The following is a 13,799-nucleotide window of genomic DNA, read 5'->3' as shown; positions in this document are numbered from 1 at the left end:
ATTAATCTTCTTAATGTGATATTTATACATAATATAAGGTAGGGTTTTATTGTCTTTGTTTCGCGTCTAAAAATAACAACCGCTCAAATCTATTTCCCAGAACCGTCCAGTAATGCAAACCACGGTGACCTTGACAGACCCCCCCCCCCCTCCTATTATAACCAACCATGCCACTTACTATTCATGGTTGAAAATTTATTAATTAATTCTAGGCTGTGAATCAATCTCAATGTATTCTTACAACAACAAAGAAAGGGTTCAGATATAGTAAAATATTCAATAATTTTATACGAAGGCTGAATTATTTCACCAACTAGTGTTCAAACTAGGATTCTGTACCACATTATATATTGTTCTAATTTCCTCTTCTGCAACATGCCGTTGCTACATGGGGATTATTATATAATTTTTTTTTATAATTACCGCCTCATGCCATTGAATAGAGAGATATTTGAAGATTTTATCATCCTATTGTGTGATTTTTATCACACTAAGGTAATTCCACCCTTTTGGAATTATAGGTTCATTATCATATTTGATTGTTGATTCTTCAAATTAATATATTTTAGTTACAAATAAGAATGATAAAATAAGTATGTTGCGGTATTAATATTTTTTTTGGTCAATTATCAAACTTATGTATACCTGTTATCAACGTCAGAAAATTGCAATTTTCCTTTAAACAGCATTAATATAAAAATTTCACAAAAACTAGTTGTAACTATATAATAGTATTCATAACAATTTCGTGAAACTGTTTCTTAAAAAAAATATCAAAATGTTTGTGAAAAATAAAGGAAATCTATCGCATAATAGACTTTATAAATAATTTAATGAAAACAAAGTTATTGCCCTTGGATTCAATATTTTGAAACATATAATTGCTTATTCATAAATGACTTAGACTTTTGAATATTTTATGGTTAACAAGATTTTTTACAATAACTATTGAAAAAGACTCCAACGAAATTTATGTTCCAGTCATGCATAAATCTTATTAAAATAATTGAATTCTGGATCCACGCATGCACAGAATGTGCAATAACTTATTTGATTAATATTTCATCTACATTAATGCATATTTTATGTTCCAAATTGAACAGTTCGAATAATTGCATTAAAATGGAAAATCAGGAATCGATGATTTATCAGATCAACTACTGGTGATGATGACAACCTTTGTTCCCCATGTAAAGATCAAATACGTAATTTCAAGAATAGAAAACTTAAAAGCAGCCAATGCGAAGATTTCTTCATTTTTGCCAGTATGGGCTGACGACGAGTATTTCCAACACTTGTATGAAACGAAGCAAACCACTGGATACATAGGCTTATGCGAGAACGACACCGGGAGTAGAAAGACAGCACAAGGTGAAAGAGAGAACAGCGCCAGGAACCGGGGCAACTCCCAGACTGTGGATCAGAGACAGAGCAGTGAGTTTGTGACAGCTCCCAGATTGTGGATCAGAGACAGCGCAGTGAGGTTGTGACAGTTCTCAGACTGTGGATCAGAGACAGGGCAGTGAGGTTGTGACAGCTCCCAGACTGTGGATCAGAGATCGAGTAGTGAGGTTGGGACAGCTCCCAGACTGTGGATCAGAGATCGAGTAGTGAGGTTGGGACAGCTCCCAGACTGTGGATCAGAGATCGAGTAGTGAGGTTGGGACAGCTCCCAGACTGTGGATCAGATATAGAGCAGTGAGGTTGGGACAGCTCCCAGATTGTGGATCAGAGACAGAGCAGTGAGGTTCGGACAGCTCCCAGATTGTGGATCAGACACAGAGCAGTGAGGTTGTGACAGCTCCCAGATTGTGGATCAGAGACAGAGCAGGCATATTGCGAGATACGTTTAGGGAATTATTGATAGAGCACTGGATATAATACGCAAAGAACTACCTGTTGAAACACTAGATCTGGAGGACAAGAGTGTGGCGGTGAAAACAAATGCTCAAACATTTCAGACGTGGGACATCATCACGAGAAGAGAAATTATTGGCTGGAGAAAAATAAAGTATTGATAAACTCCGTTTTGGAAGAGTTGAAGCGAACATGTCATAACCAGAACACCCAAATGTAGTAAACCAAGCAAAGCAGCAGAACTGTCTGAATTGAAACCAAATACAGCCTGCAAGTTTATTCCAAGAAAGCTGATTTTGTCAAGCATAGAGGCTAACAACAGAACCCTGGGAATTACCCAAGACGACACCAGAGAAAGTTGCTGATTTTGAACACGGAATAAAATTTCGTTATAAAATCTTACATGCTATATTGTTGTCACACTCTCTTCCTATTGTGAAAGCAGCACACGGTTGCAATGATACACTTATAGCAAAACGAAATTTATACAGAGACTATTTGTTACGAAATCGTAGAAACGATCTATTTTATTTTTTTTTCTGTTAGGTTAAAATGCCTCGAATACTCCGTCGTAGTATAGAAGATTTAACCGCAATCTGATTAAGGTACTCTACATCGTCATAATGGCTAACTTTCTTTTAAAACATGAATGAAAATATAAGTATCAGCAATATTTGTTCATTCATTTTAAAGGTCTTAGCTAAGTAGCTCAGTAGGTTAGCACGTAAATGCTGAACTGTAGACCGCGGGTTCGATTCCAGCAGGGGTTTTATTTTTTTTTTTTTTCAAATTGCTTTCTATTAAAACTGCATTTTTTGACTAAATAAAGTAAATTTGAAAGTTTTCAATTTCAAAATAGTGTTGTACGTATCCTCCACTTGTCATCCATATCAAATTTCTCTGGTGTAGCATTCCTCATTAAGGAGAAATGATACACCATTCAAATTTGATATGGATGAAAAGTACAGGATTATGTACACTACTACAGTATATTTTGAATTCGAAAACTTTCAGATATACTTCATTTAGTCAAGAAATGCAGTTTAGTAGAAAGCAATATCTGAAAAGTTTTAAAACCCTTGCTGGACTCCAACCCGCGGCTAAAATTCGGCAGTCGAAACATTAACCGACTGAGCTACCCAGCTAGACGATTAGATTTAAAAGGAATATACAAATATTGCTGATATTCATAACTTTTATTAATGTTTTGATAGGAAGTCAGCCATTATAATGAAGTAGTATACCTCCTTAAATTACAAATCTCTCCAATAGCACACACAATGCTGGGAGAATTCGTGTCGAAAAACGTTTTTGTGTAATCTTTGTGCTGCAAGATATCGCTCATAGCAAATTTTGTATAGCCAAGCGAAGCAACATATATTTTTTTTAAAACCACGACATACCATGTATAGAGCAGTTCATTTGTTTTATCACTTATAATTTTATGGAAGTAATAAACTCTGAACATTACATGTACATCGATTCTCATGCTAGATAAACACGTGACATGTGTTTCTTCATTTGGTTTCATTGTTATCAAACGCGTCCTAAAATAACATTTGATTTTTATTGGGGAGTAAAGGTGCTGCCGCAGATTTTATACACATTTCATACTCCACAAAATACAATAAAATACGAGATGTTTTAGACGATAACAATCTGTTGGCCTTCCTCTGCTTCTCGTATTCTTTACACAATTAATAATTAAATTCGGGTGGGGTTTTGTTGGTTGATGTCGTATTTCGATAAACAGCAAAGTTGAAATGTAATGCTACATATGCACGTAGTCTGTTGTTATTCAATTACTGGTATCCTCCTTTTTGAATCAAAATTGAAATCTCGTTTAAAAGCAATACTATAAGGAGGCAAGGAGGATTTGAAGCCGTGTTTGTAGAGAAAAATTATTATCATGTAGAATTTTCCCATCAAATATCCAGGTTTATTGGACTTTTAACGTTTTACAGATAGCAATAAAGAATAAAAATGGAACTTTGCATATTTGACCGTATTTTTTCCTATAGATACTATGGAGATTGACGGACTTATAGTACTAAAATGTTCTCACTGTAGAAGTCTGGGGACTACGCTAACTCCATTGTGACGTCACTTCTGTTTACAAATAACTTACATATAAAAACAACAGTAGACGTAAAGATTTTGTATTCTAGGCCTATTGAAATTGTAAACGAATTTGCACTTCAGAATTAGAAATCACACGATTTGTTAATGATATTTAATGAATCTCGGATAAATATGCCCGCGCCTCGGTCTTTGCACGAAATTGGACCTCGCAAGCTCGGTCTATTTTACCACGCAAAGAGACTCGATCGGGCAGGCGTATTTTTCGATATTAGTTTACCTCTGAATAAAACATAAAGAAATCTGTTAATGTCTGGTTAAGAAAATTTTGTAATAAAAGTCATAGGGAGGATCTATTTGTGAAAAACTTAAAGATGATCACAATTACGGATAAAAAGTGTCCCCGCGCACATATTGCGCTTTATGCCTTGGCGCATTGATATAAACGGTAGTTCCCAGTCGTAAAGAACACTGAGAAATATAAATAAAACGAACGGGTTGAATTTATATAGAAGAGGTACCAAGCTTTCCATATGATTCCAAAAGTAGCCCAGAAGATGGATATTCTAAAATTATTTGTACTCCTTCTGTCCGTAATTGGTGATACATCGTCATCTTTACATACCATCACCTTAAAGATGAATATCTCAATCCTAAGAGTTTGGACCACAAAATGGTAAGTATTTTACTTTTTTTATCATCACCCATTCCGAATACATTTTCGTCCGTTGTCGGTCGTTGGTAGTAAACTTCTCAGAAATACTCATACATGTATAGAATATCATTGCTGCCATGGTACGATAAAACCATCGTAGAAATTGGATTTTCTCTGTCTGCTATTGAATACACTCCAATTTCATTGATTGCTAATGAAATGAAATTTTCACTTCTTGCTGTGGAAACCGAATTAAAAAGGCATTGTTTCGAAGCTTTGCGAGTGCCTCGGTGCCGCTCAAATACAACACATCAAACAATTCTTTACAACCTTTGAGAGGGCCATGTATAATAAATATCATCGTTATATTTTTTCTGTTTGGTCAAGTCATTGGTTGGTAGTGAAATCTCAAGTCAAGGTCATATTTTTCTAAGAAAGAGACACGAAAATCTTTTGCTGCGAAAAAGACTCTTTCTTGTTCCTCTTGGAATCTTCGCTTCATCCTGTCCGTGTTGACGAACTGGATTGTCATGTGCGGTGTATAATTTTATTCGCATTTTGTCGAAATGGAGATTCACTGGAGGGGGAGTATGACAACAGATAAAATTATATGACGTCATCAGAATTATAATAATTATCTTTTTATAGAATGAATTTTCGGAACATGATATTAAATGTGTTTTAATAGAATCACGGATATTCATTTTCTTTCTAGATATGACAGTGTGTATGAGAGAGAGAGAGAGAGAGAGAGAGAGAGAGAGTTCATCGATTCATGTCAGGGACATTATAAGGTAAATCGTTTGTACACTAATTGTTCCTTGTGAGTACGAATGAGTATTTTTTAGTTATCAGGACGCTGGTACTGGCAGATGGATTCACAAAGCGGGAAGCCAGGCTTTAGAGACAACAACTGTGGCGATATTTTGGTTCAATGTGACGGCACACTGATCAACACTCTGTATTCTTGGTTTCCGTAAGGTCTTTTCGTAGTTTTACCAGATAACATTACATTATGACTGTGGGTCTCCACAGAACATATTTTACCTTATTAGTCCCCTACCAGCGAAGCAGAAGGGATTACTAGTTTGCACTCCTTCCTCCCGTGTCTCTGTCCTTCTGTCAGGACTTAGTTTTCCGGATTTTCTTTTTATCTAGAATATGAAAATCAAAGAATTGCAAATAAGCGATACATGTATTATTGACATTTCAAGGGGACTGCTCGTTGAATATTACGCAAAAGCCTTGACTTGGGACCGGCGGCAGACAGGTATTGCTATGCAATACATACGGAAATGCTTGTTAAAACAGTAATGAATTTGACTGTCCGGGAAGCGTGGAAACAACCTCGGATGTATTACGGTAACCTCCATCAAATCAAAATATTACTATAACAAATTATTGTCTTTTTTCCAAAACATATTTCCTAGAAACGAGATTTTCCCATAGTATGTCCAAAACAATAAATATTAATAATCATTAATTAGTGACTTACACAATGGTTTCAAAGCGACCATTTAGTACTGTTTCCGGAAATGTATGTCTATGGGTAAACTTAATACGTTCGCGGTATGCCAGAAAGACCCGATATGTTGCGATTGAATTTGTTTCTGATTACTATTTTAGGGAAGTGGAGGAATGCCGCGTCACGGCGGCGAAATATCATCCTATCAGTACGGAGAGGGATGTGAAGTTCCTAGTCACCCGGATGTCCACAAACGGTGTGCATCCTGTAACTATAGTAACCAGACCGAATTTGTTCCAAGGTCTTCTGTAAGACAAACTTAACCGAAAACAGATTTAGAAGAAACATAATTGACCAATTGCTGTTGTTATTGTTTAGTCCCATTCGAGAATTAGGCATTAGGCGGAGTGCAACAAATCTTGACCTATGCATGACACTTTTAAAAGGCTGTAGCAGTGAAAATTTCTTTTAATCAAGAAGTCCGCTTAACTTTTAAAGGACATATCAGAAATAGACTCGTGACCTTCGCTTCTATTGCCGGACACCTGGCGAAGGAACAGTCTTGCTACGGCTAAGTCTTATTTCAATCACGTCTTAGGTTTGACGCCGCGCCGGAATCGAGAATGGATTCCGGGTCTCCTGGTTACGAAGCGTGAGCCCTAACCCTTAGGTTATTGCAGCTTGTAGTATTGACACCGTTAATGACAGTTTATAGATGATGACGCTCTATAGATAGCTATACTTCTAATCTCCGTGATTGTAATGACGTTATATAGAATCTCCGTGATTGTAATGACGCTATATAGAATCTCCGTGATTGTAATGACGCTATATAGAATCTCCGTGATTTTAATGACGCTATATATAATCTTCGTGATTGTAATGACGCTATATAGAATCTCCGTGATTGTAATGACGTTATATATAGAATCTCCGTGATTGTAATGACGCTATATAGAATCTCCGTGATTGTAATGACGTTATATATAGAATCTCCGTGATTGCAATGACGCTATATAGAATCTCCGTGATTGTAATGACGCTATATAGAATCTCCGTGATTGTAATGGCGTTATATAGAATCTCCGTGACCATAATGACGCTATATATAGAATCTCCGTGATTGTAATGACGCTATATAGAATCTCCGTGATTGTAATGACGCTATATAGAATCTTCGTGATTGTAATGACGTTATATAGAATCTCCGTGATTGTAATGACGCTATATAGAATCTCCGTGATTGTAATGACGCTATATAGAATCTTCGTGATTGTAATGACGTTATATATAGAATCTCCGTGATTGCAATGACGCTATATAGAATCTCCGTGATTGTAATGACGCTATATAGAATCTCCGTGATTGTAATGGCGTTATATAGAATCTCCGTGATCATAATGATGCTATATATAGAATCTCCGTGATTGTAATGACGCTATATAGAATCTTCGTGATTGTAATGACGCTATATATAATCTTCGTGATTGTAATGACGCTATATAGAATCTCCGTGATTGTAATGACGTTATATATAGAATCTCCGTGATTGTAATGACGTTATATAGAATCCCCGTGATTGTAATGACGCTATATAGAATCTTCGTGATTGTAATGACGTTATATATAGAATCTCCGTGATTGCAATGACGCTATATAGAATCTCCGTGATTGTAATGACGCTATATAGAATCTCCGTGATTGTAATGGCGTTATATAGAATCTCCGTGATCATAATGACGCTATATATAGAATCTCCGTGATTATAATGACGCTATATATAAAATCTCCGTGATTATAATGACGCTATATAGAATCTCCGTGATTGTAATGACGTAATATAAAGAATTTCCGTGATTGTAATGACGTTATATAGAATCTCCGTGATTATAATGACGCTATATAGAATCTCCGTGATTGTAATGACGTAATATAAAGAATTTCCGTGATTGTAGTGACGTTATATAGAATCTCCGTGATTGTAATGACGCTATATATAGAATCTCCATAATTGTAATGAAGCTATTAAGAATCTCTGTGATTGAAATGACGCTATATATAGAATATCCGTGAAAGAATCTCCGTGATTGAAATGATGCTATATATAGAATATCCGTGATTGTGATGACACTATTAAGAATCTCCGTGATTGAAATGACGCTATATATGGAATCTCCGTGATTGTAATGACGCTATATAGAATCTCCGTGATTGTAATGACGCTATATATATAATCTCCGTGATTGTAATGACGCTATATAGAATCTTCGTGATTGTAATGACGCTATATATAGAATCTCTGTGATTGTAATGACGCTATATATAGAATCTCCGTGATTGTAATGACGTTATATATAGAATCTCCGTGATTGTAATGACGTTATATATAGAATCTCCGTGATTGTAATGACGCTATATATAGAATCTCCGTGATTGTAATGACGCTATATATAGAATATCCGCGATCGTAATGACGTTATATAGAATCTCCGTGATTGTAATGACACTATTAAGAATCTCCGTGATTGTAAGGACGCTATATATATAATCTCCGTGATTGTAATGACGCTATATAGAATCTCCGTGATTGTAATGACGCTATTAAGAATCTCTGTGATTGTAAGGACGCTATATATATAATCTCCGTGATTGTAATGAGTCTATATATAGAATCTCCGTGATTGTAATGACGTTATATATAGAATCTCCGTGATTGTAATGACGTTATATATAGAATCTCCGTGATTGTAATGACGCTATATATAGAATATCCGCGATCGTAATGACGTTATATAAAATCTCCGTGATTGTAATGACGCTATTAAGAATCTCCGTGATTGTAACGACTCTATATAGAATCTTCGTGATTGTAATGATGATATATAGAATCTCCGTGATTGTAATGACGCTATATATAGAATCTCCGTGATTGTAATGACGCTATTAAGAATCTCCGTGATTGAAATGACGCTATATATAGAATCTCCGTGATTGTAACGACTCTATATAGAATCTTCGTGATTGTAATGATGATATATAGAATCTCCGTGATTGTAATGACGCTATATATAGAATATCCGTGATTGTAATGACGCTATATAGAATCTCCGTGATTGCAATGATGCTATATATAGAATTTCCGTGATTATAATGACGCTATAAATAGAATCTCTGTGATTGTAATGACGCTATATAGAATCTCCGTGATTGTAACGACTCTATATAGAATCTTCGTGATTGTAATGATGATATATAGAATCTCCGTGATTGTAATGACGCTATATAGAATCTCCGTGATTGCAATGATGCTATATATAGAATTTCCGTGATTATAATGACGCTATATACTTGTATAGAATCTCCGTAATTGTAATGACTATATATAGAATTTCCGTACTTGTAATGACGCTATATAGAATTTACGTAATTGTAATGACTACATAGAATTTCGGTAATTAAAATGATGCTTTATAGATCTGCTTTGAGGCCTTATGTGCTGATAGGCACGAAGAGGATAAGTAAGTAAGTAAGTAATAGATCTGCTTTAAAATTCATAAATTCATTTATTACTGAATTTTTGACATTTTCAAGAGACGATATATTTTGCATATATTTTCAACTATTCTATATCTTCATGTACTTGTGCAGATGACTGGAAAAAGGCACGAGTTGTACCACTTTTTAAATGGTCGAGGCTATCTGGTACCGCTTACAGGGTGACGACCACGAGTTATCTCATCTTATGTAGGTACGAGTTATCCCTCGTGCCAATTTATAATTCACAATGATTCGTACGAATAATCGTCGTGTGTCAATTCTTTTATACTTATTTCTTGATAGACCAATATTAGGTAAAATAGGTCATGTTGGAGCTCCATTGTGGTTGGCAAACACATGTATATTTATTATCAATTACGTAGGAAACATGAATACTTTCAATCATATTCAAATCAATCGGTTCTAAAAATGAGAAGCACAACACTGTTGATTATTTAAAACTCAGATTTTCGACACAACCCGCGTCTAAATCAAGAGACATATATTACATAAGCAAGTATCAAAAAACCCTGACAAATATTAATAATCTACATTGTTAACAAGAATGATACACTGTTGCAGTGAATTGAGAAAAATGGTAATTCTATGCATAAACATATATATTTTTTTTAATGCATATTAGGTACCGTGTGTTATGATGGATGTATTAGCATCACACCCTCCCCAAAGTATTAGACTGATATTTCTAAATCATTGATGTACAAATTTCAGGCAGAATATTTTAAAATCTTGATACACCATTAGAACGTCGTAGTATTCATAATTTCACGGAATGTTGTGACAGCACATTGATATGAAATACGCTTAATTACAATTAACAATGTGTACACTTTAAATCAACTTGAAATGTTATTTTCCATAGAGGATATCAAGACTTTTACATATTTGTTGTTTTAAAACTGATACCAACTTATAAGGCAACCTCCCTGTAACAGGTACCAGATTATAAAGCACTCTCCCTCTTAACAGGTACCAGATTATAAAGCACTCTCCCTCTAACAGGTACCAGATTATAAAGCACTCTCCCTCTAACAGGTACCAACTAATAAAGCACTCTCCCTCTAACAGGTACCAACTTATAAGGCAACCTCCCTGTAACAGGTACCAACTTATAAAGCACTCTCCCTCTAACAGGTACCAAATAATAAAGCACTCTCCCTCTAACAGGTACCAACTAATAAAGCACTCTCCCTCTAACAGGTACCAACTTATAAGGCAACCTCCCTGTAACAGGTACCAACTTATAAAGCACTCTCCCTCTAACAGGTACCATCTTATAAGGCAACCTCCCTCTAACAGGTACCAGATTATAAATGGAGGATATTTTATAATCTGGTACATGTTGGAGGAAGTGTGCTTTGTAAGTTGGTACCTGTTAGAGGGAAGGTACTTTATAGAATCTGGTACCTGTTAGAGGGAGGGTGCTTTATAATCTGGTATCTGTTAGAGGGAAGATGCTTTATGATTTGATGATAAAGCATTTTATCTCAGAGGTACCAAGTTATACAGCACCCTAACTCTAACAGGAAGCAGTGTATGCTAGGACTAAAATAATTATAGCTTCTCCCAAAGTAGAACTTCTATTGTGCTTATCAAAAACAATCGTTGTCAATAGTACAGTGTACTTGGGATCAGCTGGACTTGTTACACTACAGAAATCATGGAACACACTGTTTCCATGTTGTACCTGTTTGGTTGTGAATCCCAGATGATGTTCAACAACTTGTTCAACACCTTGTTTGAAATGAAAAGACTTGTAAAGTTTACAAATTTATTATAGCACAAGTCAATATTGTTTTAGAGTAGCTGATAACAAGTAATAAGTTTTCCAATAAAAATAAATGAGTACAAGCAGAAAAGGTTACATAGGGTGTTTTTCTGATGCCATTTCTAGAATAAAGTGCACCGCCATGGCACATGATATGCCCGTCACATATTGTTAACAGTATAGATTGTACCCATTAAAACATTTTTTTTATATCACCTTAATTAAATGTCACAGTGACCTTAAAGTAGGATGCGACACACCTACTACCTAAGATGCATTAGTTGACCAATTTTGGTGATTCTAGGTCTAATAGTTTTCAAGTTATGAGTCGGACAAGTTTTTGCCATATATGGCCATATCTTCCTAATGAAAAGTCACAGTGACCTGGTTTTAATGTGCGACACACCTTCTACCCAAGATGTATCTACAGACAAAGTTTGATGATTCTAGGCCTTGTAGTATTTAAGTTACGGCTCGGACACGAAAAAGCTAACAGACGGACGGACATGAACGCCATACCATAATACGTCCCATCTTAAGACGGGCGTATAAAAAGGCTTTAAATAGTATCAGCCATCATCAGGTTGTCACATACTTTCTTTCCATGAATAAAAGCTCCTAAACTTAAAAGTGACAGGAGGCCGGTAGATAGACAACTAGAGCTCTGCGGAAAATATTTCCCCAAAATTGACCATGATCAACAATCTGTAAATATTCTAAAACACCAAAGAAGTTATTTACAAAGACCCTAGCTTCAAAACTGTGAGAGGAGTTAAAAGGTCAAACCGTCATTTATTTAATACATGTATATTTCCTCAAAAACTGACTCGGTTAAACCTGTAATTTTCAACAACAAAATTTTTTAACAAAAATCAAAATCATAGCCACATACACATTTTCCATACCCATACAAATACTCTGCAGAATAAGGTTCTCAGTTGAATATTGGGAGAAATTTGACAAATCATGTACTTTCTATGTAATGTTTCCTCAAAATACTCAGTTCAAGAATCTGTAATTTTCTCGAACAAGGTTTTCCTATTAAGTGAACCTACAACCTTGACCTTAAAAAACAATAAGCATCTTCCTTTTATGGTGATCAAATGTACCAAGTTGTAAGATTCTAGAGCTTACGGTTCAGTCTGTATCCCATCTTACAAGGTCCGGACAGACAACACCATACCATAATATGTCCAGTCTCTGACGGGCAAGTACCATAATAAGAAAATCTAAAGTTATGACCCTAACAAGCTTTCACAAACTATAAAACATGAGGTGTTTGTAAAACAATTACATATAAGCCCCCATGGTGCAAAATTGAAAAGGGTTATACATATGCATAATTTGATTGATAGTAGTATCATCAATTCGAAATATTGAGCAAACAATATCTTCCTATGTCAGGAGTGGATTGACCAAGTGACCTAAAAATCAATAGGGGTCATCTACTCCTTATGCTGTACCAGGTTTGGTGTCAATCAAGCAAATAATTCTTAAAACATAAGAGACAATATATTACTATGTCCAGTTTACCCCTTGACCTTTGACCATATGACCTTAAATCTACTCCTTGAGATGTACCAGTGTACCAAGTTTGATGTCTGTCAAGCAAAGGGTTCTCAAGATATTGAGCAGGCAGTGTCTTCCTATGTCCAGAGTAGATTGACCCTTGACATTTCGACCTGAAAAACAATTGGGGTCCTCTTCTTTTCATAACCAACCCACATATGAAATATATTACGATCAAGTGAATGGTTCTTAAGATATTAAGCGGACAACATGTGGTCTACCGACCGACCAACAGGTGCAAACCAATATGCCCCTCTTCTTTGAATGGGGGCATAAATATAGTGTTATAACACTAAAAGGCTTCCATACATCTAAAAGTAACATAGGACAAGGCTAACTATAGAAACATTGAGATAGCCTAAACACTTAAACTCTGAAAAAGTAATATCTGATACTACCCTGAACCAAGTAAATTGACTCTGCTAAGGTATTTACATATTATAATGTAAAATCTAAATAGTTCCCTAACTCAATGTTATGTTCATTTCCTACTCTATGTAAAAGATAAGAGGCGAACACGAAATTCATGTGAAAAGTACAAACCTTAGAGTTCTTTAACCTAGCAGAGTGAGTAAATCTGAGTCAGCTCCTTATATAGGGCTGACAAAATCAATGGGATACTAAATATAAATGCTCAATCTGATAACCCAGGATTAAGCCTCTTGGCCAATGAAATTGCAGAAAACAAATTATGTTCAGGAAGACTGGCATAATGGCAGGTATAATGAATTACATAGCACAGTGAAAGGTAAACATGTGAAACATTAAGATATTTCCTTTATAAAATCTTAAATGTAAAGTTTGAAAAGGTTGCATGTATAGTACAATGTATGCCAGTGGATTTGAAA

At 35.4% G+C, this 13,799-nt stretch overlaps 2 long non-coding RNA genes across 3 annotated transcripts in view; one reads left to right on the top strand and one right to left on the bottom strand.

Moving 5' to 3' along the window:
• The first annotated feature begins 4,396 nt into the window (after positions 1 to 4,396).
• Positions 4,397 to 6,312, top strand: LOC125675740 (uncharacterized). The gene is made up of 3 exons (XR_008801095.1): positions 4,397 to 4,612; positions 5,440 to 5,567; positions 6,218 to 6,312. It is a non-coding gene; the product is annotated as an uncharacterized LOC125675740 (long non-coding RNA).
• Positions 6,313 to 11,368: 5,056 nt separating this feature from the next.
• The window catches only part of LOC130052706 (uncharacterized), an 8,070-nt gene continuing 5,639 nt past the window's right edge, over positions 11,369 to 13,799 (bottom strand). For both annotated transcript variants that reach the window (XR_008801093.1, XR_008801094.1), the window contains exon 6: positions 11,369 to 13,799. This exon is cut by the window's right edge and continues 195 nt beyond it. This is a non-coding gene — a long non-coding RNA (uncharacterized LOC130052706).

Source organism: Ostrea edulis, chromosome 3 (genome assembly GCF_947568905.1).
Source record: "Ostrea edulis chromosome 3, xbOstEdul1.1, whole genome shotgun sequence".
Taxonomy (NCBI): Eukaryota; Metazoa; Mollusca; class Bivalvia; order Ostreida; family Ostreidae; genus Ostrea; species Ostrea edulis.
The sequence above is the reverse complement of the archived record's forward strand: the minus strand, read 5'-3'. Positions and strand labels throughout refer to the sequence as shown.